This window comes from Aulostomus chinensis, chromosome 4 (assembly GCF_037954235.1).
Source record: "Aulostomus chinensis isolate RoL2024-O1b breed Wild chromosome 4, RoL_Achi_v1.0, whole genome shotgun sequence".
NCBI classification, from domain to species: Eukaryota; Metazoa; Chordata; class Actinopteri; order Syngnathiformes; family Aulostomidae; genus Aulostomus; species Aulostomus chinensis.
In genome coordinates, this window is record NC_141323.1 from 22,744,853 (window position 1) to 22,772,146 (window position 27,294).

Genomic DNA, 27,294 nt, shown 5'->3' on the forward strand with positions numbered 1-27,294 from the left:
TTTGAAACTGTCGATTTTAAGAAGGAAAGTAAATACTATTTTAAAACATTGAATAATTGTCCGGCTGCTCTTTTTGAATGATTATACTAGACTAGGCACGGAAATGTTTTTGGCACACCAGCCCCACCAAGAATTTTTTTCACCTGCCACCACTGGCTTCTGTCATTTAGTTTACAGGAAATGTTGATGACACACTGGGATTTTTTGTTCTCCTGCTGTCACTGTCAAGTGCCAGCTTAACATGTGAGAGGTAGCAGGATCCATGCATGTGTTCATGTTTACAGCAGACAAGGAGGAAACCTTGGAGGATTTCAGGGACTTTTAGCAGTGGTTCACACTTCAGGTGTGAAAGCTTCTCAGTATAAAGTTTTAAGTGAGCGAGCCAGGAGTTGAACCTGGAATCTTCTGACAGTAGTCAGTCATGCTATCCATTGCACCACCAGCCCTGTGAAAACCTCTTAATGTTCATGTGTACTTGATTTTATAGACAATCCAAACGATCTGGTGGCATTTTCAGGGGACACAATGGTGCAGTGGTCAGCACTGTGGCCTCACAGCAAGAAGGTTCCAGATTTGAGCCCCAGCTGTGTGAGTCTGCATGTTCTCCCTGTGTCTGTGTGGGTTCTCTCTGGTACTCCAGCTTCCTCCCACAGTCCAAAGACATCAAGAGGGGACGAGGCTGATTCATACTCTAAATTGACTGTAGGTGTGGCTGTGAGTGTGAATGGTTGTCTGTCTCTATGTGTTGGCCCTGTGATGGACTGGTGACCTGTCCAGGATGAACCCCGCCTCTTGTCCAAAGGCTGCTGGGATAGGCTCCACCCCCACACACAAACCTTGACATATAATCAGTGGAGAAAAGGAAATTAATCTACACTCATGACTGAATCTGTTTTGAGAACTGAACTGGATATAAACTCTGAGAATTCAGAGTAAGGACCAGGAGGGTGGGACACAATAATAGATACGAGGAAATGTGGAGTCTGGGTTCTTTTCTAGAACGTGATGGCAATGACAGTCCTGCAAAGTGACATCACTGACATGAATGGATGACTTCAGTCACATGACTGGATGACTTCAGTCACCTGACTGGATGACAGTGTAGATGCCAATGTAGAGGTTGGGGAAATAGTCTCTGAGAATCCAGCTTGAACCAACACCCTCCTTGTTCTTCAAAAACCCAAACAGCGACCATCAGTCTCCCTCCAATCCTGCACTTGGGTTCAATGTTGCTGTTCCATTTAGCAGCAGTAGGTGTCGCTGTGATACCAGGTTCAGTTCAAGAGTCCCAACTCCAGCTCATGTTGGTGACCTCAGTGGCAGGGTAAAATGGCGCTTCAGTGGATCATGTGGATCAACTCATGTCTGTCCTCACTGCTCCACAGGTCTGTCAAATGTTCTGTAAAATAGTTTGACCACAGCAGAGATGCTAGATTAGGAGTTGATGGGAGTTGTTGCAGATACCAGTGTCCAAAGTCCAGCTTGAACCCAGTTTGTGCACTTATTTGTCAAGCTAGCAGAGATTCTTTTCACTGTGTTAATTTTGACAAGAATTTTTACTTTCGTTTTAGTTATCGTCAGTCATCGAAGACTGGATTCAGTTAAATTCCCATCTTAGCCTTTTAGTTTAGAAAAGTTTTAGTTAAAATTTAGTCTTTTGTCTTAAGTTTTAGTCTCATTTTAGTCTGAAGCAATGTTTCATTTTCCTGAGATGTTGCAAAGGGATATGTGATGTTCTATAAAACTCCATACAAAGCAAACATGAAACTGTCATTTAAACTGAGATTGAAGCACATTGCTCTTGTCAATAAGGATCATGATCATAATAATGAAACGTCAGAAGCCTGTTCGAAAATGTGCAAGTTCTTGTTTATTTTCTGTATTTGACTGACAAGCCACAAGAGTAAAGCTCCAGCTGCGGGATGGCGGGCCTTCAGGTGTCTTTTCAAACTGGTCGTGTTTTTTCCACTAATCTAAGATCCACAACGCTCCCCATCCTTGTCAGGAACAACACACTCCGTCTTCTTTTCAGCAGGATGATAACAGAAATGCGTCCATAAATCCGCTCGTCTTTTTCTTCCAACTTTCCACGCTGCCGCCACAGGTGAAGGTCTGCTGCTCGTCTACACAGCGTCTCTGCAACGTGCACTGACACACCGCGGAGGGCGGGGCGAGTGTGGGGTCGGGGCTGCCAATCAAAAAGTCGGACTGAGAGGTCAAATTAGTTTTGAGATGATTTATTGGTTCAAAAGAAAAGAAATCAAGGCATTAAGGATGGTTGTAACCCTGAGAGTCCGACCGGCCGCCGTCATCCTTTTCATCACGTTTTTACTCGTCAGCTTATAGGGAACAGCGATTTTGTTTTAATTTTCGTTGTCAGTACTTATTAGTATAGTATAGTCCATCCACTGTCATCTTCCACTTATTCCTACACATTAAGGGTAGCGGGGGGGCTGGAGCCTATCCCAGCATCAACGGGCGAGAGGCGGGGTTCACCCTGGACAGGTCGCCAGTCCATCGCAGGGCCAACATAGAGAGACCTTTTTTTAGTCAGTAAACCCTCGATTTCAGTTAAAAAAATGATCAAATGAACCTCAAGAAAATCATAGAAATAAACAAAAGGTTGTTGTGTTTCCTGACCATTACTCAGGGGTGTTAGAACACATCTCTGACATGGATTGGTTTTATTTATTATTCATTTTAATATTATTAACTATTGTAACATCCTTGGTGTTATGGGTCAGTTTCGACCCTCATATATTTACTTCAAGAAAAAGGAAAAAAGTCTCTTTTTCAGCAAATGAACTTTAATACAAACACAAAATGAAAAGCAGAACAAGCCAGAACCCAAAATATGGATTTGCAAGGTCAAACAAACAACAACCAGTCAAGCAAATCAAACCAACAGAAACCAACTACTGGTTCAAAACCAGTAAAAAACAAAAACAGAGGAAAAGTCTCTGTGTGAAAGAACATGCATGTGGATGTGTGTGTGTGTTTAGATGTGTGTGTGTGTGTCAAAAACTGACACACTTCATTTTTTGACAACATGAGCCAACAGTGGTGGTGTCTGTCAAAGAGGTGGAGCTCTGTCCTTCACCTGCAAGATTTCAGCAGGCAGCTCAGGTCTAGTTTTCTTCACTGTGCCACCATGATAAGTTTCCTCCTGAGAAGTTCTTGTCCAAGGTCATAGCTGGTAAAAGAATTGTCACAGTGATACTGGGACCCTGCAGTCCAGTCGTCATATCCAGGACCACACTGGACATGGCCGTCTTTGTTTGTTTTGTTGTTGTGCAGGTCGATGGGAAAACGAGGCCAAATGAGAATCCCCTGAAGCTCCCATGACTGGGAGAGGAGCTGCTGTCAGTGAGTTGCTGACAGTGCACTTCTGACTTCAGGTTTGGCTCTAATTGTTGCTTTGTGGTCTTATTTTGATCACTGGGTCAAAACCGATACTTACTCTTTTATAATTTAGTGACAAAAATGTTTTTGCTTTATTTTGTTGAACTGGAGGTTCCTGACAAAGTCAAAAAGCAATAAACAAATTGATGTGCTTCTTTGATGCATTTAAAACCTCCAAACAGGTCACACAGGAGGAAGGTGAAATCATGTGACCATCATTCTAACAGCTGTTGACCTTGTTTGAACTATTTGATGGTGCTAAATATTGACAGCTTGCTAACATTAACTAGCTAACGTTGCTAGCTAGCTAATATTATTTTCTATCTTCAGGCCTAAATTTGGGATTGATTGTGAAAATTGTTCACCTCACCTTTGTCAGCACCAGGTTTAGTCTTGATGATGTCATTGTAACTGCCTTTCTGATTCTAAAATATAATGCATCCAAGAATAAAAATGTAAAACTGCCCCTCCATGGAAATATCATATTTAATATATTGCAATATTCTTTTCCAGTATACTTCACTATATTTTTGTTTTATCAGAGAGACTTTAATGTCTGTCTTTGGTTTCTAAACTCTGACTCTCCTGTTATTGGTGCTGACTGAATTCTACCACCTGACAGACTGGGAAGGCTCATATTTGTGATGGATCCATAAATACATGAAGGTCTTGTTTCAATGAATTGGTGTGAAATAACTTGTTATTTTGTTCGTGGTAGTCATGGTGACTCGTGGTGTCGGGGCTCCACTGATGTTGGCATTTTGTCGTGGTTGTGCACGTGTGCAACTCAAGGTGAACGTACTCACAGTTGATTGAAGCAACTCAGCTCAGCTGTTCTGGAACCAGATACTCAGAGTTTCCCATCTCAGAGTGTCAACTCAGGAGTGATTGAGGAGAAGAGTTTCAGAACAGCCACAGCTGGGGGACTTCCATCCAGCCATCCATTTTCTATCCCTGTAAGGGAGTTCAGGGATCTGGAGCTGCTTCGTTCAGGTGGATCCAGAACACAAGATGGGTGTCAGTCAGGACACCAGAAGGAGACCAGCATCTGGAAGGTGAAGTGCTTTAATCTGACACCGTTGTGTCAACAGTTCTGAAATAAGAACAAAAATAAACAGTATTATTTCCACCTCATACTCCTGCATATATTCAAGTGAACAGGGAACACCAATTCATGCACAACTTCTCCTGTGTGTTCATTCACAGTCACTAAATAACAACCAAACCAAACAAAAGGGGGTTTGCTAGCGTGGCGTGCTGAGGTAGAAAGGAGCTGTACAAATTGAGTCCTTTTACCATTTCTTTCCTGGGTGCTTCTGGCAGTGCTGTCGTCACTTCCTGTGACCGTGGGAGGAAAGGGGTCCCCCTTCAGAATAAGTTTAATATCATTATGTTACTGCCTCTTCAACATGCCTTTAGCAGACCAACTCCCTGAATAGCACAGTGAGGTGGTGTGGCCGAGCGGTTTAAGGTGCTGGATGAAGACTCCAGTCTCTGAGGAGACACAACTTCTTGCATGTTGGTGCCCCATCACACACAACAGGTGCACTTGTACTCTTTTCACCTCTGACCCACAAACATTCCACCAGTGAACGTCCAGATATTGAAGCATAAACAGTTCAGCAACAATGAATTCTTCAAATCCTCCTCTGAAATAAGAGATGAATCTTTACCTGCTGAGGCCTGCTTCAGAGAAAATTATGAAACCTTCAACACTCACATTCCTGTTCTTGTCACAATCCTGCTCTCCTCAATCAAGGCCTGTTCAATAAATGGTAGAGCAGAGTGGAGCAGAGGAAGCGTGCTGGGCCAAGAACCCAGAGGTTGATGGATCAAAACCATCCTTTGCTGAAAGAAAGGAGCAAAATAAACCTGATTGTTTTGAAATGTGAGTCTGTTAAAAAGAGGTGGAAATGGTGATGTAGTCAGTTGTCCCTTTTGTTTTATTACAGAGACCTCATTGTTAATTAAATAATTTTAATTCTTTACTTGAAGTTTCATGCTGTTTCGACTGAAAAAGGCGAGTTCCTGGAGAAGATCTTCCAGGGCGTCCAGGTTAAAGCAGTGCCCCAGCTGGCACCAGGATCTGACCCAGGTCCTGCATGTGAGATACTGTCAGTTCTGTTCTGCCCTGCTCACAACCACAGGCTGGTGTTGAGGCCTGCAGCAACCAGGACCCCAGTCACCAAGTGTATAAAGGCTGGTCATTGTGGCAGTGGGAGGAGTCAAAATGAAGACAGACCAATGTGAGCAGGATGTTACTGCAAAAGTAAGAAGAACTTGACCATGTTTCCTACAGTACCCAGGAGGCTTGGTAGTTGTTGAAGGAAGCTCCAAAAACAAAGAGCAGACAGCAGGATATAAAAAGAAAAGATCCAGACACTAAAACTACAAGTAGAAACAAGATTAAATACTCAAAGCTTTGGAAAGATACTACAAGGTTGTATATACATTATTATATACACTACTATTCTCATTGACTCCTAAAGAGGGAAAGGAACAATTAGAATGTGGATCAGATCAGCTGATTTCAGTGTTAAGTCCATCCCTCCATCCTCTTTCTATTCTTATCCTTTAAGGGTCACGAGGGGGGGGGGGGGGTCCCAGGTGACATTGGGCAAGAGGCAGGGTTCACCCTGGACAGGTCACCAGTCCATCAGGAGAAATGAGGTGGTCAGTATCATGCAACCTAAACTAAAACATTAGTCAGATCAAATTCAGGTTAAAGCAAGAGTCTCCAGATCAAAGTCAGAATTCCTGATGATGTCATCAGGACTTTGACAGTACCTAGAATTCTGTCTTTGATCTCAGGTGGACATGAAAGAAACACAATTGAGGAAAGTATAAGAGAGCACATTCAGCTTCATTAGAAACACTTGAACTGTTGAACAGTAGAATTTGTTTGAAACAGTTTACAACACTGAGTGACAGGATTGAAGAGGGAAGATTTTTCTACTTTAAATTTAATTCTAACTTCCAAGTCAAGTCAAGTCAATTTTATTTATAAATGCCAAATCACAACAGAAGTTATCTCATGACACTTTACAAGTTTATCTCATGAGATCGGTACCCTGGAAGGTATCACCTTGATGCTTGATGTTCCTGCCTGTTTAAAGGTTTTGTCACCACTGTTGCAGGATGTGCTTGCTGAAGGAGAATTGTTGGGTGTAGATTCATTGAAGGAGTTTGGTACTGGACCTGCTCTACCTTTAAAGAGTCATGAGATAAGTTTTGTTGTGATTTGGTGCAATATAAATAAGATTAACTTGACCAGTGTTATTTGTGGTCTTTTGTTAATTTCATGCCACATGAAATTCTTATTGGTCACTTTTCTTGCGACAGTCTCACAGTGGCAAGACAGGAACACTTCTACTTTTAATGATGACAGTTTGTTCAACAATGAACTTCATCCAGTACCATGTTGTCAAACACTGGAACATCCACAGCACCTGAACAGGGACTTGAACCCTGGACCCTCAGATTAAAAGTCTGATGCTCTACCGTCTGAGCTACTCAGGCTCTTTCTACAGCATTTAGACAGGAAAAGAAACACCTGTGAAGGACAAACTGATGCTTTCTTGACTTGTTCAATCCTCCATGTTAAAGTCCAACATGCTTTTGATTGGCTCTGATTCTCTGTGGCAAAATCCAACAAGAGGCTCCAAAAATGTCTTGAATGTCATAAGAATGCACAGGACAAGATGTTAGTTTCCTTCATGTCTGCAGTTCCTCCACTGGAAAGTAAAGTCAATGCTGTTCCTCTGCTGAAACCTGGGATCGGACCAGGGACCTTTAGATCTTCAGTCTAACGCTCTCCCAACTGAGCTGTTTCAGCTCTGAGTGAGGGCCCTGCTTCTCTCATTTTATAATCTCTTCCACTCTCACTAGAACTTCGAGAGGATTTGAGCTTCTGAAGTCATGACACATTGAACAGTTCGACAGGACCATTTTTGATGAATGTCTGAATCACACAAGCCTTTTTTGTTTGTCTTCTTCCCAGTTGCCTCAACATTGTGTGAGCCAATAATTCCACATCTGTACCAGACACACGTTTTGTTGGTGGGTTTTCTGGATCTTTCTGTTTTAACAGTGTCTTTTATCTTAAATATGCCACTTTCACATGAAAACATCAATAACAGGACAATATCAAAACTATTATTGCTGCTGTTGCTGTTGCTGTTGTTGGTTGTCTGTCTGTCTTCCATCCCCCTGTCTTTCTCTCTGCTTGTCTTTCACCCTCATCTTTTTCCCATCTTTTTGTCATTCTCTCCCTCCTTTCTCTCTGTCTTTTGTCTTTTCTTCTCTATATTTGTCTTCTGCTGCCCCAGGATCAGCTTCTATCACTCAGTGGTCCAGAACCATTATGAAGCCTGATCATGAATGTGAGCAAAGCTCTTAGAACAGGCCTGCTGCCACCACAACTAAGATCCTGCAGGTCACTAGAAACTCCAGTGTCCAGCTGACAAGTGGACTTTCCTCTGATCTGTGGTGGTGCTGAGTTTAGCAAACATCTCCAACAAGAAGATGAAGGAGGCCATCAACTCCTCCAAGCTCAGCATCTATACTGGCTTTACTGGGAGATCAGGAGGTCAAAGCAGATCTTCACCCTCCACCTCAGATGGTTTCTACTCACAGAGATGAGGGACCAGTTCAAACCAGTTACCTGGAGCTCCCTTAAGCCATTGTCCCGTCTCTCTCCCCCCCCCCCCCCCCCCACACACACACACACAGCCTGTCTTTGGTATAAAATGGTCTGTCAGGTTCTCTCACGTTGGAAGATTTCTCTGACTCCATTGTGAATAAAGAGATTCTTCATCTGACACCTGAGTCTTGATCCACTGATTCCTCTGATCCACCTCTTTCTGCTCCAACAAGGCTGACATGGATCAGGTGGGTCCATGTCATCCAATCAGTAGGTTTCTCTTCTCAATTAATTTTCTTCATCCCAGTTTAGATTGATTCTTCTCAGCCTCATGAAGGAGCATCTGATCAGGTGTTTGACTGCTTGTTTGTTGTAATTCCATAGATTTTAATCTCAGGTTTTATAGAATTAATAAGAACATCTTAAAGACCTTTGTCCAACACTTGAAACTCACCTGTCTGTCGAGGCCCAACTGGCCTTTGGTCGTGAGGTGGTGGATGCATGTGAATGAAATGAGGCTCGTGTTGCTGTGAGGAGCCACTAGAGGGAGACACCTGTCGTTCCTCCCAGCTGACAATGAGGCTTCACAGCTGCATTTGAAGCTGTCCTTTATTAGTCACAACTGTCTTGAGCTCAGGAGCCAAACTCACCAAAAACACTTCATCTTGGTCATGTGGTCTGTTTGTCAGGAGATTCCAAATCCAAAATTGTTGACACACAAGAGAAGAAAACACGTCAAAGTTTGTTCATTTTTATGAATCAAACTGAAAATGAACAGAAGAGTGACAATGAAAATGGATTCAAAAATAATAGATAACAATAAATAATGAATAAATACTCAGAATTTACTGGCATTTGACTGCATTTTGTGGTTAATACGTAGATAAAAGAGTAACATATATATTCTATACATGTGAGAAACGTACATGGCTTTGGACAAAAGCATTTGCTCAATGAAATTGTAGGATTGTAGAATTCTATAAATGTAGAATATAATTGTAGAAATGCTCTCTCTCACCACCCCCCAAAGTCTGTGCCAGGGTCTCTGGCCAGTGGTCAATGGCTCCTATCACCTGCCCAGGATGGATCCAGCTTGCTTGTCTTTGTAATTCTGCACTTATTAGAGACCTGGAAACAAAGGAATGCTGAAAAAGAGAAAATAGGACCTCACACAAATGGGCTTGTGACACAATTTTAAAGAATTGTGTAAATGTGAATCTTTTACAAATGTGTGTGTGAATGTGGTTGTTGTGGCCGAGTGGTGAAGGCGATGGACTAGAAATCCATTGGGGTCTCCCTGCTCAGGTTGGAGTCCTGCCAACGTTAAAGTGTTGATGTTCTGGAGGAGACAACATCTGATCTTTGTTAGATCCACGAGTCAAAGGTTTTCTTTAAAGTGCTGCAGCAGCTGAGGATGAGGGAGAGACAGAATTACAAACCATCTTATGGAGGACATTTTGAAAAATGATTCCAAATCCGAAGTTGTTGATACACAAGAGAAGAAAACACGTCAAAGTTTGTTCATTTTTATGAGTCACACTGAAAATGAACAGAAGAGTGACAGTGAAAATGGATTCAAAAATAATAAATTATTATAAATAATGAATAAATACTCAGAATTTACTGGCATTTGACTGAATTTTGTGGTTAATCAGTAGATAAAAGAGTAACATATATATTCTATACATGTGAGAAACGTACATGGCTTTGGACAAAAGCGTCTGCTCAATGAAATTGTAGGATTGTAGAATTTTATAAATGTAGAATATAATTGTATAAATGCTCTCAATCACCACCCCAACGTGTGTGCCAGGGTCTCTGGCCAGTGGTCAATGGCTCCTATCACCTGCCCAGGATGGATCAAGCTTGCTTGTCTTTGTAATTCTGCACTTATTAGAGACCTGGAAACAAAGGAATGCTGAAAAAGAGAAAATAGGACCTCACACAAATGGGCTTGTGACAGAAACTAAGATAATTTTGTGAATATCCATCCTCTTCAAATGTGTGTGAATGTGGTTGTTGTGGCTGAGTGGTGAAGGCGATGGACGAGAAATCCATTGGGGTTTCCCTGCTCAGGTTGGAGTCCTGCCAGCAACATGAAACTGTTGATGTTCTATGTCAGGGTGAACGTCATACCTGTGCCTGATTTAGTGTGGTGGCTCATACCTGAATTTATCCAAACCAGCTAACTTCTTAACGCCAATCTACACAGTTTCAATCATACAAACCTCAAACTGCAGTAAGAAATTTTCAATTCTCTCATCCACCAACAATCCTCATCAATAAAATCTGGAAGATGGAACCGCAGAAAGTCTGCGGGAGAACGTAGACGAGTGCTGCCACCGACCCGTCATGGGGAAGACCGGTAACGTGGCTAAACATCAGGAGTCATGAGTTTGCTCAAAAATAATGACTTGGAGTGAGTTCAATGAGTTCATAGCCAACAATTCTCCATCAGCAAGCACATCCTGCAAAAGCAATGATGACAATTTTCCTTTTAAAAAGCAGGAACGTTGCACAGATCCAGGATCAGTGGGAACGGCTGTTTGCTTTAAACGGTTGGGGGGGAAGAGTCGATTTATTGTCGAGTCAATGTTATTTATATTGTGCCAAATCACAAAAAAAGTTATCTCAAGACACTTGACAGGTAAAGCAGGTCTAGAACCACACTCCTTCAATGAATTCACGTATGTGAAGATGTTCAACTTATGTGACAAATTCTCATGACAATGAGTCCAGAGAGCCTGTCAGCGTTGACATTCCCCTGGTGTCAGTGAAGTCATGTCAACGAACCTGGGGCCTGTAGTTGGTGTCCATCCTTGATATCCTCCAAACAGGTCATCAAACTTGGTCCTCGTCAGCTTGAAGGACAGCTGGAAACGGCCTTCGTCCAGGCACAGTTTTTGGAGAAAGCGAGTTAAGAAGTTTAGAGTTCCAAGAAGCTTCTTCAGTTCGTTCAGTTTGGTCCTGTAGAACTATTCAATGTGTCGTGACTTCAGAAGCTCAAATCCTCTCTCAGGTCTAGTGAGAGTGGAAGAGATTATAAAATGAGAGAAGCAGGGCCCTCACTCAGAGCTGAAACAGCTCAGTTGGGAGAGCGTTAGACTGAAGATCTAAAGGTCCCTGGTCCGATCCCAGGTTTCAGCAGAGGAACAGCATTGACTTTACTTTGCAGTGGAGGAACTGCAGACATGAAGGAAACTAACATCTTGTCCTGTGTATTCTTATGACATTCAAGACATTTTTGGAGCCTCTTGTTGGATTTTGCCACAGAGAATCAGAGCCAATCAAAAGCATGGTGGACTTTAACATGGAGGATTGAACAAGTCAAGAAAGCATCAGTTTGACCTTCACAGGTGTTTCTTTTCCTGTCTAAATACTGTAGAAAGAGCCTGAGTAGCTCAGATGGTAGAGCATCAGACTTTTAATCTGAGGGTACAGGGTTCAAGTCCCTGTTCAGGTGCTGTGGATGTTCCACTTCAGAATTCAGAGTAAGGACCAGGAGGGTGGGACACAATAATAGATAGGGGTAAATGTGGAGTCTGCATTCTTTTCTAGAATGTGTGGCCAAGTGACATCACTGACATGACTGGATGACTTCAGTCACATGACTGGATGACAGTGTAGATTCCAATGTAGAGGTTGGGGAAATAGTCTCTGAGACTCCAGTGTTGTTGAAATAGCAGATGAATGAATCCACTATCACAAGATGGCGTCACAGATCTCACCATCAAGTTGGACCAGTTGAAGAACAAAAGGACTTCTCCACTATCACATTTATCCTCACTGGTCCATACTTGGGGACCTCTGTACTAAATGGAGAGTTGAGGAAATGGGCTTGTTGTGGCCCTGCGGTCCACAGACCTCCTGTACAGTCACCAAGCGCTGGCAGACACAATCGTAATGGAACCAATTATTTTAAAATGACAGTAACAAGTAAGAAATAAGGCATTACAGCTTTGAAGGAACTTGTCCAGCACTGGTTTGTGAGTGGGTGTTGTCCTGTATTGGCAGGAAAAACTCCTTGAAATGTCATGCAAGTTTTTTCTTAAAAAGAAATGTGTAAAACATTCATTAACATCCAGGCCCAAAGACAAGAGAGGGCAACGCTCCAAGAGTCTTTGATCTCTGAATTCTGAGCATTGATCTCCTGCTTCAGTCTTTGATCTCTGACTGATCCGAAACTAATCAAAGGATCACATCAGCATATTGGTCCAGTCTACAGATGGTGATTTTACCAAGTGCACTACAGCAGTCCTTGTTGCTGTCTGCTGTTGTGTCACAGCAAAGTAAGGAAACAGCCTGACGGTCCTCAGGAGGAAATTCAACAACCTCCAAAGATGGAGGTGAATCTAGACCTGCTCATGTTTACTGTCCTTGATGAACTTGACAAACACACCACATGTCACACACTCTACAGTTTCAATATGTTGAGAACATGAAACGTGTGGCCCCAGTGACCCTGCATGAAATTTTTGTCGAATTCAAATTTTGATTCATGACCCAGAACCACTCAAAACCCCTGAAAAATAAAGGTTTGGGTGCATTAAAGACATAAATAATAACATCATCATGTTTCAAGGGGGCTGCAGGGTGGTGCAGTGGTTAGCACTGTGGCCTCACAGCAAGAAAGTTCTGGGTTCGAGTACCGGCTCGGGCGCAGTATCTTCTTGTGTAGAGTCTGCAAGTTCTCCCCATGCCTGTGTGGGTTCTCTCTGGTACTCCGGCTTCCTCCCACAGTCTAAAGACATGCAATTTGGGGAAAAGGCTGATTGGATTCTCTAAATTGACTGTAGGTATGAATGTGAGTGTGAATGGTTGTTTGTCCCTGTATGTTGGCCCTGTGATGGACTGGTGACTGGTCCAGGGTGAATGCTGCCTCTTGCCCGTAGACACTGGGATAGGCTCCAGCTCCCCCCGAGACCCTGAACAGGAATAAGTGGAAGAAGATGAATGAATGTTTCAAGGTTTTCTTCCCTCAAATCTGAAGGTCAAGCTGCATTATTTGCAGTGCTCATTAGCAGGGGAATTAGCTCCAATGGTAGAGTGCTAGCTTAGCATGTGAGAGGTAGAGGGATCCATGCCCTCATTCTCCAGAATACTTCAGCTTGTTCTGTTGATCAGAGGAGCTGCTGTGTGATGAATGCTGATGTTTGTCCACTGCTGTGATAAAGTGTCACCCTGTTACTGTTACTGACCATTTCAGCTAATTCCCCTGCTAATGAGCACAGCAGATAATGCAGCTTGACCTTCATGCATGGTTGGATGAGCGTCACCAGGTGAAGCTTCTGTGGTTGACCAACATGTGGAATCTCTTTCAATACTCCAGTGGTGGTTTAAGTGATGAAAATATGGATTAGTCACTGGAAGTGTGTGTGTGTGTGTTTAAAAAGGCAAAAAAAACCTTTTTTCAGCAATAGAACTTTAATACAAACGCAAAATGAAAAGCAGAAAAGGCCAGAATCCAAAATATGGATTTACAGAGGAAGCGTGCTGGGCCCAGAACCCAGAGGTTGATGGATCAAAACCATCCTCTACTAAAAGAAGGGAATAAAATAAACTTGGTTGTTTTGAAATGTGAATCTGTTAAAGAGGGATGGAAATGGTGAGGTAGTCATTGTCCCTTTTGTTTTATTACAGAGACCTCATTGTTACTTAAATAATTTTAATTCTTTACTTGAAGATTCACGCTTTTTCGCTCAAAATGTATAAAACTTCTTGCATGTTGGTGCCCCATCACACACAACAGGTGAACTTGTACTCTTTTCACCTCTGACCCACAAACATTCATAGTCTTCCAGTGAACGTCCAATTATCTTCTGAAATCAGTGATGAATCTTTCCCTGCTGAGACTCATTATCTCTGACTGTGACTAGCATGTGCTAGCAGAATACAGCACTCCTTCTTCATTATCTGTCTTTGTCTCTGACCAGCTCTCCTGCTCTCTTTCCTCCTACCAGTCAAAGCAGACATCTGCACCTACTGATCTTGGATCTGCTGCCTGTTCCTGCCGAGTAAAAGAAGGAACCAGCACCTGGTTCTACAGGCTGAATTAACTCCAGGACGTTGGCCAGCCGTGTCAGTTGAAACCTTATTTGTCCAAATAGAGAAAAAATAAGTCTGATTGTTAATGAAAGATGTCATCATGGCTTTGAAACTGTGGTTGGGGACAAGCCAACATGAGCACATTCATGGAAGAATAGCAACAAAAACAGGAAGTGTTAGTTAGCAAGTACTCACCAGTCTTGCACTATCATATTTGATTCTAGTGGAACAAAATGCCTGCTGCTGACTGTGCTGCCTGGTGGTGGATCACTCTTCACCATCCTCACAGGCCTTGATGGAACCAAAAAGGCGAGTTCCTGGAGAAGATCTTCCAGGGGGTCCAGGTTAAAGCGGTGCCCCAGCTGGCACCAGGCGCTGACCCAGGTCCTGCATGTGAGATACTGTCAGTTCTGTTCTGCCCTGCTCACAACCACAGGCTGGTGTTGAGGCCTGCAGCAACCAGGGCCCCAGTCACCAAGTGTATAAAGGCTGGTCATTGTGGCAGTGGGAGGAGTCAAAATGAAGACAGACCAATGTGAGCAGGACGTGACTGCAAAAGTAAGAAGAACTTGACCATGTTTCCTACAGTACCCAGGAGGCTTGGTAGTTGTTGAAGGAAGCTCCAAAAGCAAAGAGCAGACAGCAGGATATAAAAAGAAAAGATCCAGACACTAAAACTACAAGTAGAAACAAGATGAAATACTAAAAGCTTTGGAAAGATACTCCAAGGTTGTATATACATTATTATATACACTACTATTCTCCATGACTCCTAAAGAGGGAAAGGAAAAATTAGAATGTGGATCAGATCAGCTGATTTCAGTGTTAAGTCCATCCCTCCATCCACTTTCTATTCTTATTCAGATGAAACAAGAGTCTCCAGATCAAAGTCAGAATTCCTGATGATGTCATCAGGGCTTTGACAGTACCGAGAATTCTGTCTTTGATCTCAGGAGGACATGAAAGAAACACAATTGAGGAAAGTAGAAGAGAGCACATTCAGCTTCATTAGAAACTCTTGAACTGTTGAACAGTAGAATTTGTTTGAAACAGTTTACAACACTTAGTGACAGGATTGAAGAGGGAAGATTTTTCTACTTAACATTTAATTCTAACTTCCAAGTCAAGTCAAGTCAATTTTATTTACAAAGTGCCAAATCACAACAGAAGTTATCTCATGACACTTTACAAGTTTATCTTATGAGATCGGTACCCTGGAAGGTATCACCTTGGCCCCCAGCATGACCCTAAGGAACCTAGGAGTTCATTTGATGAGGATCTGTCCTTTAATGCCCACATTAAGCAAATTTCTAGGACTGCTTTCTTTCATTTGTGAAACATTGCTGAGATCAGACACATCCTGTCTCAAAAAGATGCAGAAAAACTAGTCCATGCCTTTGTCACTTCCAGGCTGGATTACTGCAATTCCCTCCTATCAGGCTGCACCAGTGGGTCCCTAAAGACTCTCCAGCTGGTCCAAAATGCTGCTGCCCACGTGTTGATGAGAACTAGTAGAAGAGACCATGTCTCTCCTGTACTGGCTTCTCTGCATTGGCTCCCTGTTAATTTAGAAGAGAATTCAAAATTCTCCTTCTAACATACAAAGCCCTCAACAGTCAGGCTCCTTCATACCTGACAGAGCTCCTAGTCCCCTATTATCCAGCTAGAACCCTTCGCTCCCAGGATGCAGGGTTACTGGTGGTTCCTAGAGTTCTAAAAGTACACTGGGAGCCAGAGCCTTCAGCTATCAGGCTCCCCTCCTGTGGAACCGTCTCCCAGTTTCTCCAGGATGCAGACACCCTCTCGACCTTTAAGAGCAGACTAAAGACCTTCCTTTTTGATCAGGCTTATAGTTGTGCTGCTTAGGCTGGCCCTTAGATATGCTGCTATAGGCTTTGACTGCTGGGGGATCTCCCAGGGTGCACTGGGCTTCTCTCTACTCCTCTCTGTCCTCCTATATGTGTCATACATAAATCATACTCATACGTATTAATAACTCGTATTCTTCTCCGGAGCCTTCAGGCTCCTCTCATCCCAGATCTGGGTGCTGCTGGAGGAGGCTGCAGACCTGAAGAGGCTCAAGCTGCCACCCGTAGCTCCACCTGCTCACCGTCTGTCCATCAGTCTCTTCCCTTCTCTCTCTCTTTATCTCTGTCCCTCTCTCTCCTTCTGCATATCTGTCTTCCTCCATTATCTGTCTTTGTCTCTGCCCCACTCTCCTGCTCTCTTTCCCCCCAACCGGTCAAAGCAGAAGGCCGTCCCCATTGAGCCTGGATCTGCTCGACATATACTGCCTGTTAAAAGGAAGGTTTTTATCGCCACTGTTGCAGGATGTGCTTGCTGATGGAGAATTGTTGGTGTAGATTCATTGAAGGAGTTTGGTGCTGGACCTGCTCTACCTGTAAAGAGTCATGAGATAAGTTTTGTTGTGATTTGGTGGAATATAAATAAAATTAACTTGACCAGTGTTATTTGTGGTCTTTTGTTAATTGTATGCCACATGAAATTATTGTTGGTCACTTTTCTCTCACAGTGGCAAGACAACAACACATCTACTTTTGATGATGACAGTTTGTTCAACACTAAACTTCATCCAGTACCATGTTGTCAAACACTGGAACATCCACAGCACCTGAACAGGGAACCCTGGACCCTCAGATTAAAAGTCTGATGCTCTACCGTCTGAGCTACTCAGGCTCTTTCTACAGCATTTAGACAGGAAAAGAAACACCTGTGAAGGACAAACTGATGCTTTCTTGACTTGTTCAATCCTCCATGTTAAAGTCCACCATGCTTTTGATTGGCTCTGATTCTCTGTGGCAAAATCCAACAAGAGGCTCAAAAAATGTCTTGAATGTCATAAGAATACACAGGACAAGATGTTCGTTTCCTTCATGTCTGCAGTTCCTCCACTGGAAAGTAAAGTCAATGCTGTTCCTCTGCTGAAACCTGGGATCAGACCAGGGACCTTTAGATCTTCAGTCTAACGCTCTCCCAACTGAGCTATTTCAGCTCTGAGTGAGGGCCCTGCTTCTCTCATTTTATAATCTCTTCCACTCTCACTAGAACTTAGAGAGGATTTGAGCTTCTGAAGTCATGACACATTGAACAGTTCGACAGGACCATTTTTGATGAATGTCTGAATCAAACAAACCTTTTTTGTTTGTCTTCTTCCCAGTTGCCTCAACATTGTGTGAGCCAATAATTCCACATCTGTACCAGACAAACCTCTGGTTGGTGGGTTTTCTGGATCTTTCTGTTCTAACAGTGTCTTTTATCTTAAATATGCCACTTTCACATGAAAACATCAATAACAGGACAATATTAAAACTATTATTGCTGCTGTTGCTGTTGTTGTTGTGTGTCTGTATTCCATCCCCCTGTCCCTCTGTCTTTCTCTTTGCTTGTCTTTCACCCTCATCTTGTTCCCATCTTTTTGTCATTCTCTCCCTCCTTTCTCTCTGTCTTTTGTTTTTTCTTCTCTATATTTGTCTTCTGCTGCTCCAGGATCAGCTCCTATCACTCAGTGGTCCAGAACCATTATGAAGCCTGATCATGAATGTGAGCAAAGCTCTTGGAACAGGCCTGCTGCCACAACAACTAAGATCCTGCAGGTCACTAGAAACTCCAGTGTCCAGCTGACAAGTGGACTTTCCTCTGATCTGTGGTGGTGCTGAGTTTAGCAAACATCTCCAACAAGAAGATGAAGGAGGCCATCAACTCCTCCAAGCTCAACATCTATACTGGCTTTACTGGGAGATCAGGAGGTCAAAGCAGATCTTCACCCTCCATCTCAGATGGTTTCTACTCACAGAGATGAGGGACCAGTTCAAACCAGCTCCCTGAAGCCATTCTCCCCCCCCCCCCAACACACACACACACACACACACACACACATACACACACACACAATTTCTGTAAATGTGGCTTCAGTTTCTTTGATTCTAGTCTCTTATTTCATGGTTCAGTTGTTGACACTCAGTCTTTTCTCAGCGTTCCTGTTATCTTGTCTCTCCTGCTTCATGTAAATTAAAAGAATATTTTTCAAGTTGATCTGAAACTAAGCTGAGACTAGTTAGACTGTGGAGGACCGACACTCTCTGGGTTTAGCAGCAGCTCAGCCACCTCATGTGATTGAACTACTGTGTTTGTACCAGCACACTACAACTGGAGAACAGTCCATTTATTTGACTTCTTGACATTCGGAACACAGACCATCAGAGCAGTTGAGGGCCGACTGGAGCAAACAGTGAGGGAGTCCATCCAGAAATGCAGCTGCTGCCTCCAGGACATGAGCCAGTTGATTTGAGCCGTTTCAAACACACGTCTATCTGAACCATGCAGATCAGCAACACCTCCAACAGGAAGCCTACCTGAGCTCCTCAGCACCAGCAGCACCAGCAGCACCCTGCCATCCATGTCCAGTGTCAAGCTCCTCCGATCGTCTGCTACTAGTTTCTTCACTCTTATTTCCTCATCAGGACTCTTAAGTGCAGCTTTTCATGTCCGTGTCAACAGCTCCTGATGTGCTGAAGTGATACAAAGATAAAGCTGAGGGTCGGACACGTCATCCACATCAGAGCTGTGACACTCATGATCTTCTGATCAGATGAGCAGTTTCCTCTCCTTCACTGCTGCAGACGCATCAGATTGTCAGCACCACATCTCCTGTTTCCTGATATAAAACGACACCTACTTCATAAAACAAGCCTGACCAACTTAACACATTTCATGTCAACTGCATTTAACAACACAGAGATGTTTTGTTAAATCCTACTAGAGGTGAATCTCATCCATGATTCTCCAGACATTTTTTAGGACCTCTGACAGTTTCAGCATCTGAGGAGGCAGACGACAGCGTGTCTGAAACAGAGGGTTTCAAAGTGAAGTCCTCAGATAAATTAGCTGAGTTTCACTGGACTGCTAACGAAGGTCAGAGGAGAGAGAGAGAGAGAGAGAGAGAGAGAGAGAGAGAGAGAGAGAGAGAACAAGCAGTGTACATAAGAATGAAATTTCATTCCAGAGGCAAAAACACAACACTGGAAACAAAACAGTGAACCCTCCTGAGCTCAGGATGAAAGCAAGCTTTTCCCAGGCATTTCATAAAAGTAAAATCTGACAAAATCTCTGATCTGACTTTTAAATCCATTTATTAAAATGACACTTTTACTGACTTCAGGTGATTTCCTTGCTGTCGTTACTTCTCATTTTTAGGGAGTTTCTTGATCGTCACTCAGGACTTCATCCCCCATGTTTGTGAAGGAAACAGGAAAAAAAGACTGAAAACTGACACACATTCCTGGAATATTAATCACAAACCTGCCAGAGGAATCATGAATAGAACAGACAGGAAAAAAGTTAATTCACTTTAATGATAGTTCTGAGTGTCAACTCACTGATCCTGGATCAGATTTGAGTTTAAAGGATAAAAGCAACTGGACTTGCTTGAATGTCTTGAAGAGGCTTCATCATCCAGGTACTTCTTATCTTGTAGTAACTGCAGTACTTCAACCTTTAACTTGGTCATGTTCAGACATTGTCACCACATATTTCAAAGCAGGGAAACTGAACTGGTGATTTCAGGCCTGTTAAAAGAACCCTGCAAGTGAATGTGTTGGTCAGACCAGCAGATTGAGGGCCAAGTGTTTCCATGTATTTCTGTGTGAGAAGCAGCGTTGCACCACAGGCTTGTATTTTTGTGTCAAATCTACAAATCTTTGTTCAGTCGTAGAAGCAGGAGGAAGGGGAGGACATTGGGTGAGAGTGAGAGTCAGAGGCTGATAGAGAGGAGGGGGGAGGCCAGTGGAGACAAACCACAATCATGAGACGTTTATCAGCACAGACGTGCAGCATTTAGAGAGACGACCTGATAGAAACCTGTTTTTGCTCTTAACTTGCTTTTGCTGGTCTACAATGTTGGAGAGAAGAGAGAGAAATCCACAACACTGGACCGGGCTGATACCAGCGGAACCAGAGCTCCGCTCCTCCAACCTAAAATTAACTTGAGGTCACTCGGTGCATTTTGCTGCTTCCTAACTTGATCTTTTGAAACACATCAGCTTCATTGGGAGAGTGAACAAGACATGAAATGGTCTCCCTACAAGAGTCACCTTCAAGCTGCTGAGGCAACATGGCTGCTGATCTCTGGTCCTTTTGCTTGAAGCACCGTTGCTTCCTTGGCCGGATACAATAACCCAATACAAACACTAAGTAAGTGCATTGAACAAATCAACCATTGGATGTGCCAGAATTTTCTTCAGCTGAACAAAGATAAAACTGAAGTAATTGTTTTTGGAGTTGAAGAAGAGCGATTAAAAGTCAGAGCTCAGCTTCAATCAGTAATGTTAAAAGCACAAACCAAACCAGAAATCTTGGTGTAGTCATGGACGCAGACCTGAATCTTAACAGCCACATAAAGACAATTACAAAGTCAGCCTACTATCACCTGAAGAACATATCAAGGGTTAAAGGACTGATGTCCCAACAGGATTTGAAAAAAGCTTGTCCATGCGTTTATCTTCAATAAACTCGACTCCTGTAAAAGTGTCTTCACAGGTCTCCCTAAAAAATCCATCAGACAGCTCCAACTGACTCAGAATGCTGCTGCTCGAGTCCACACGAAGACCAGGAAAGTAGATCATATCACTCCAGTTCTCAGGTCTTTACACTGGCTTCCTGTCTGCCAAAGAATTGATTTTAAAAGACTACTGCTGGTTTATAAAGCACTGAATGGTTTAGGACCAAAATTCATTTCTGATCTTCTGGTACGTTTTGAACCATCCAGACCTCTCAGGTCGTCAGGAACAGGTCTGCTTTCTGTCCCCAGAGTCAGAACCAAACGCGGAGAAGCAGCATTTAGTTTCTACGCTCCACATATCTGGAACAAACTCCCAGAAAACTGTAGGTCTGCTGAAACTCTCAGTTCTTTTCAATCACAGCTAAAAACCCATATGTTTACCGTGGCCTATTATTAAATCAAACTTGAGGCCTCTGATCAGTATCTCACACTGCACTGTAACTTCTATCTGCCTGTTTAGCTTCTATCTCTAACTTTACTTAAGCTGCAATGTAACTCTTCTAATTGTGTTGAATGTCTTTCTCTGTCTTTACTTTCTCTAATTATGTTGAATGTCTTTTTATGTTTGTTTTATGTAAAGCACGTTGAATTGTCCTGTTGCTGAAATGTGCTGTACAAACAAACTTGCCTTGCCTTGCCTTGCCTCACTGTTCTGTGTTTGTTCTGCTCAGTGGAGGAAGGAACGAAGGACTGGAGCTCTAAGTTTTTCTGTTCCTACATCAGTGAACACACTTTCTGTGCTGAGAAGGAACCAAAGCTACTAAGGAGGATTACAGAGTTTGTCCTTGCAGGAGTCAGTGACTTAATAGTGTCTAACAAAGGGTTGAATCTGAATGTGACAGTTCCCCTTCAACTTGGGGCCATGGCAGAGTGAACCAAGAACACTGGCAATGGGGGTGAGAGTGGAGCCAACGATGGATTCACAGTTCATCACCTCCACCATAATGTGGACCACCTTTCCTGTATCCAGTTTCAACCTCTAAATAACTCATTCCCTGACCGGGAATCAAACCCGGGCTGCGGCGGTGAAAGCGCCAAATCCTCGCCACTAGACCATCAGGGACCGCACAGAGCTCTCCAACAACAGAGATGATACACAATGACTGTGGTCTCAGTTGAGCTGAGCCACTCAGACACAGTCACCCATTCAAGCTGGGCCTGATACCACACTTCAGTACAGACAGAGAGAAAGAAGACACACGGGATCCTTTGAAGAAAATGCAATAAAGACAGGAAGCCCCCATCACATCGTCAGTGTTTCAGTGACTGGCATTGTGAAGAGACTGAGACAAAGTCACGTTATGAATGGAGGGCTGAGTTGGAGCAGAGAGGGGGCAAGATCCTGGGGGTGGACTGTCTTTGGGAAGCTGAGGTGTCTGGTGGTCTTGGTGGACCCTCTGTAGCTCAACTGAGACCACCAGAGTCAGTGTGACTGTAAGCCTTCAAAGCCAGCATGAAGGAGCTGGTTTTATCTTTGAAGGGGAAATCACACACACAGCTACTCTCAGTTCCCAAATGTGTGTGTCCTCACTCCTTCGTCCTCCTGCTGCCCTCAGAATACAGACACAATTCAACCTGGTAGGTCTGGTGCATAGAAGTGCTCCTGAAAAGATTTGTGTCAGCCCACAGCTGGCTGTTCTTACCTGGAACCTCAAGATGAAACTGCTTCCACAGATTGGAAATGAATCTGATGTTGACTTTTGGACAAATCACCTGTTCATCAGTTCAACCATCACTTCCATCCATTTTCTACTTCTTATCTTATGATAGAAAGGAGTCTTTCTGCTGTGTGACGGAGGCAGTTACTGTGAGCTGCTGCATGTCTCAGCTGTGTGTGTGTGTGTGTGTGTGTGTCTGTGTGTGTGTGTGTGTGTGTGTGTGTGTGTGTGTGTGTGTGTGTCAGTGACGTGCGGTCAGGGGAGGCAAGTGAGGCTTTGGAAAGATACTACAAAATTTTATATACATGATTATATACACTACTTTTTCAATTAGAATGTGGATCAGATCAGCTGATTTCAGTGTGAAGTCCATCCCTCCATCCACTTTCTATTCTTATCCTTTAAGGGTCACGGGGGGGGGGGGGGGAATCCCAGGTGACATTGGACAAGAGGCAGGGTTCACCCTGGACAGGTCACCAGTCCATCAGGAGAAATGAGGTGGCCTAAACTAAAACATGAGTCAGATCAAATTCAGATTAAAGCATGATTCTCCAGATCAAAGTCAGAATTCCTGATGATGTCATCAGGGCTTTGACATTAACTAGAATTCTGTCTTTGATCTCAAGACATGAAAGAAACACAATTGAGGAAAGTAGAAGAGAGCACATTCAGCTTCATCAGAAACACTTGAACTGTTGAACAGTAGAATTTGTTTGAAACAGTTTACAACACTTAGTGACAGGATTGAAGAGGGAAGATTTTTCTACTTTAAATTTAATTCTAACTTCAAAGTCAAGTCAAGTCAAGTCAATTTTATTTATAAATGCCAAATCACAACAGAAGTTATCACATGACACTTTACAAGTTTATCTACTGAGATCGGTACCCTGGAAGGTATCACCTTGGCCCCCAGCACGACCCTAAGGAACCTTGGAGTTGTCTTTGATGAGGATCTGTCCTTTAATGCCCACATTAAGCAAATTTCTAGGACTGCTTTCTTTCATTTGTGAAACATTGCTGAGATCAGACACATCCTGTCTCAAAAAGATGCAGAAAAACTAGTCCATGCCTTTGTCTGCCTTTTGCCTTGCCTTTGAGAATTCAAAATTCTCCTTCTAACATACAAAGTCCTCAACAGTCAGGCTCCTTCATACCTGACAGAGCTCCTAGTCCCCTATTATTCAGCTAGAACCCTTCGCTCCCAGGATGCAGGGTTACTGGTGGTTCCTAGAGTTCTAAAAGTAGACTGGGAGCCAGAGCCTTCAGCTATCAGGCTCCCCTCCTGTGGAACCGTCTCCCAGTTTCGGTCCAGGATGCAGACACCCTCTCGACCTATAAGAACAGACTAAAGACCTTCCTTTTTGATCAGGCTCATAGTTAGGCTGCTTAGGCTGGCCCTTAGATATGCTGCTATAGGCTTAGGCTGCTGGGGGATCTCCCATGGTGCACTGGGCTTCTCTCTCCTCCTCTCTGTCCTCCTGTATGTGTCATACATAAATCATACTCATACGTATTACGAACTCGTCTCCTTTTCCGGAGCCTGAGTTTATTGACTGATTGACTGAAAACGAGCAAACATAATAGGGTCTTCGCCTGAAGTACCTTCAGGCTCAGGCCCTAACAAATCATGTCAGAGATGTGTTCTAACACCCCTCAGTAATGGTCAGGAAACACAACAACCTTTTGTTTATTTCTATGATTTTCTTGAGGTTCATTTTACCATTTTTTTAAACTGAAATCGAGGGTTTACTGACTAAAAAAAGGTCCAGAGGCCCACAACAAAATATTCAAATCAATATTTCCATGGATAAGGAAGCCTAACAAGGAAACCAAGAGATGGGAAACAACTTGGATGATAGACAATTGTTTTTAGTTTATTTGACAGCTGATTGAAGACGTGGGTCAAAACTGACCTGTTCACATAAGAGATGGGAACAGAAAGCTAACACAAGAGGAAGGTTGAAGCTATGAAAAAGGAGTTTGATAAAAATCTTGAACTGACAGTAGAAATATCCTTTTGTATGTTTACCTTTGTTGACAGAAGTCACTTTAGCTTGGCAGTGAAAAGAATCACTGCTAGCTTGACAAATAAGTGCACAAACTGGGTTCAAGCTGGACTTTGGACACTGGTATCTGCAACAACTCCCATCAACTCCTAATCTAGCATCTCTGCTGGGTCAAACTATTTTACAGAACATTTGACAGACCTGTGGAGCAGTGAGGACAGACATGAGTTGATCCACATGATCCACTGAAGCGCCATTTTACCCTGCCACTGAGGTCACCAACATGAGCTGGAGTTGGGACTCTTGAACTGAACCTGGTATCACAGCGACACCTACTGCTGCTAAATGGAACAGCAACATTGAACCCAAGTACAGGATTGAAGGGAGACTGATGGTCGCTGTTTGGGTTTTTGAAGAACAAGGAGGGCGTTGGTTCAAGCTGGATTCTCAGAGACTATTTCCCCAACCTCTACATTTGCATCTACACTGTCATCCAGTCATGTGACTGAAGTCATCCATTCAGTGATGTCACTTGGCAGGACTGTCATTGCCATCACATTCTAGAAAAGAACCCAGACTCCACATTTACTCCTGTCTATTATTGTGTACCACCCTCCTGGTCCTTACTCTGAATTCTCAGAGTTTATATCCAGTTCAGTTCTCAAAACAGATGAAGTCATGAGTGTAGATTAATTTCCTTTTCTCCACTGATTATATGTCAAGGTTTGTGTGTGGGGGTGGAGCCTATCCAAGCAGCCTTCGGACAAGAGGCGGGGTTCATCCTGGATGTGTCACCAGTCCATCACAGGGCCAACACATAGAGACAGACAACCATTCACACTCACAGCCACACCTACAGTCAATTTAGAGTATCAATCAGCCTCGTCCCCTCTTGATGTCTTTGGACTGTGGGAGGAAGCTGGAGTACCAGAGAGAACCCACACAGACACAGGGAGAACATGCAGACTCCACACAGCTGGGGCTCGAATCTGGATCCTTCTTGCTGTGAGGCCACAGTGCTGACCACTGCACCATTGTGTCCCCTGAAAATGCCACCAGATCGTTTGGATTTCCTTTAAAATGAAGTACACATGAACATGAAGAGGTTTTCACAGGGCTGGTGGTGCAATGGATAGCGTGACTGACTACTGTCAGAAGATTCTAGGTTCAACTCCTGGCTCGCTCACTCATAATTTTATACTGAGAAGCTTTCACACCTGAAGTGTGAACCACTGCTAAAAGTCACTGAAATCCACCAAGGTTTCCTCCTTGTCTGCTGTAAACATGAACACATGCATGGATCCTGCTACCTCTCACATGTTAAGCTGGCACTTGACAGTGACAGCAGGAGAACAAAAGAGCTTGGTTCTAATGTGACTTGACAGCACTTTTTAGGGCATGAGCCAGAAGGAACTTCTGGCAAAGACTCCATTATTTTTCCACTTTTTTTTCTTCTTGCAATCAACACTGCCCAGAGTTCATCTGCAGGAAATAAGACTCACACATTTGATGAAGTTTGGTCAGACGGTGCAGACACACTTGACACCCAGAGAGGTGAGCAGGTTTTGGACCAAGTTGAAACTTGTCAAGTATTTCAGACAGAAAATGACAGAAAGCTGTGGCTGTGTTCTGGTTCTGCATGTTTCAGATTTATTCCCCTCCCAGTAATGTCTTATTTCCAGCTCTGCTCTCCCTCAACTACTGTTTAGTGTCATATTTATTTTGCTGACTACTTCATTGACATGTGGTAAAAATGTCTTGTGTTTCCTGAAATTAACTGAGTGCTGCTCAGTAAAGTTGACATGACTTGAGATTCTATTCCTGCTTGGTCCATTTCAACATTCTTATCCTTCCTAGCATTGGAGATAAAGTTTCAGTCAGGGCTGTACTTGATTAGTACTGCATATAGTACACATCAGTCACTGCCATTACACAGTGGAATGGAAGTTGAAATACTGTTGACCAGCAAGCTGAAAACTGTTGTGATATTTGACAATTCTATTGTTTCTGAATGAAAATCATGTGAAGGAGAATCATTGAGACATCCTAAAAATGGCTGAGGTCTGCTGAGCTGCAGCAGGTCTGAGCTGCTTTTGATGCCCAGATGATGAGGAGGCAGTGAATGTTGGGTTTGGTGGAGCTGAAAAAATGCTGCAGGTGTTGAGAGGTCTGCTGGTGTCCAGGACTTCCTCTCCAGTTCTCAGCTTCTCCCTGCAGTTCCCACAAACACCACAACAGTCCTGGAACCCCTGCAGATGGTGGAGGACCATGATGACCCCGATGCACCATCAGGCCATCAAAAACCAGTCCTGATGATCAAAAAGGTCCCTCCACTCATTCAGGGTCAACTCTAGAAGAAGCTTCTGGAACAGATGAGCAAACGCACTCAACTAGAAATCATGATTTAAACACAATGTTGATTTTTACAATTTCCTTCAATGTTTTAAAAACCATCAAAGTAGACAGAAGCCCAGATGGTCCAAACCTGTTTCCTGTCTCCTGCCATTGTGGAGAGCCTCTGTTCTGTCCTGCTGCTGTCCAGTTGTCTCTACTGAGCTCCTCTGCTGGTTCCACCTTGAAGAGTGTCTGAGCTAAAATTGAACCTTGGGGAACATCAACCTTTGATCTAAGAGTTTTGTGTTTGATTTTAGAATTCTTTCTTTGATCTCATCTGAGACAAAGACATGGAAGCTCAATCTGATGTTGAGGAGGCCGTGATCGTATAGTGGTTAGTACTCTGTGTTGTGGCCGCAGCAACCCCGGTTCGACTCCGGGTCACGGCAGCGTGAGACAAATTTCTTGTGTGTATTGATGGACACAAACCAAGCAGAATTTTCCCACAATGCAATAGGGCGGTGTTTGGTCAGTGTTGAGCAGGCGTCAGTCTGACAATGATGTCATATTATTTTGTTATCACTTGACCAGACCCAAAAGTAGGCTCCAGGTATCAGTCTCTTCTCAATG

At 43.3% G+C, this 27,294-nt stretch overlaps 4 non-coding genes across 4 annotated transcripts; 1 reads left to right on the forward strand and 3 right to left on the reverse strand.

The window, feature by feature from the left end:
* Nucleotides 1-6,848: 6,848 nt before the first annotated feature.
* trnak-uuu (transfer RNA lysine (anticodon UUU)) lies at nucleotides 6,849-6,921 on the reverse strand. The gene has a single exon. It is a non-coding gene; the product is annotated as a tRNA-Lys (tRNA).
* A 243-nt stretch (nucleotides 6,922-7,164) lies between these two features.
* trnaf-gaa (transfer RNA phenylalanine (anticodon GAA)) lies at nucleotides 7,165-7,237 on the reverse strand. Its single transcript has one exon. It is a non-coding gene; the product is annotated as a tRNA-Phe (tRNA).
* A 9,792-nt stretch (nucleotides 7,238-17,029) lies between these two features.
* On the reverse strand, nucleotides 17,030-17,102 carry trnaf-gaa (transfer RNA phenylalanine (anticodon GAA)). Its single transcript has one exon. It is a non-coding gene; the product is annotated as a tRNA-Phe (tRNA).
* Nucleotides 17,103-27,041: 9,939 nt separating this feature from the next.
* On the forward strand, nucleotides 27,042-27,113 carry trnah-gug (transfer RNA histidin (anticodon GUG)). The gene has a single exon. It is a non-coding gene; the product is annotated as a tRNA-His (tRNA).
* Nucleotides 27,114-27,294: the final 181 nt, after the last annotated feature.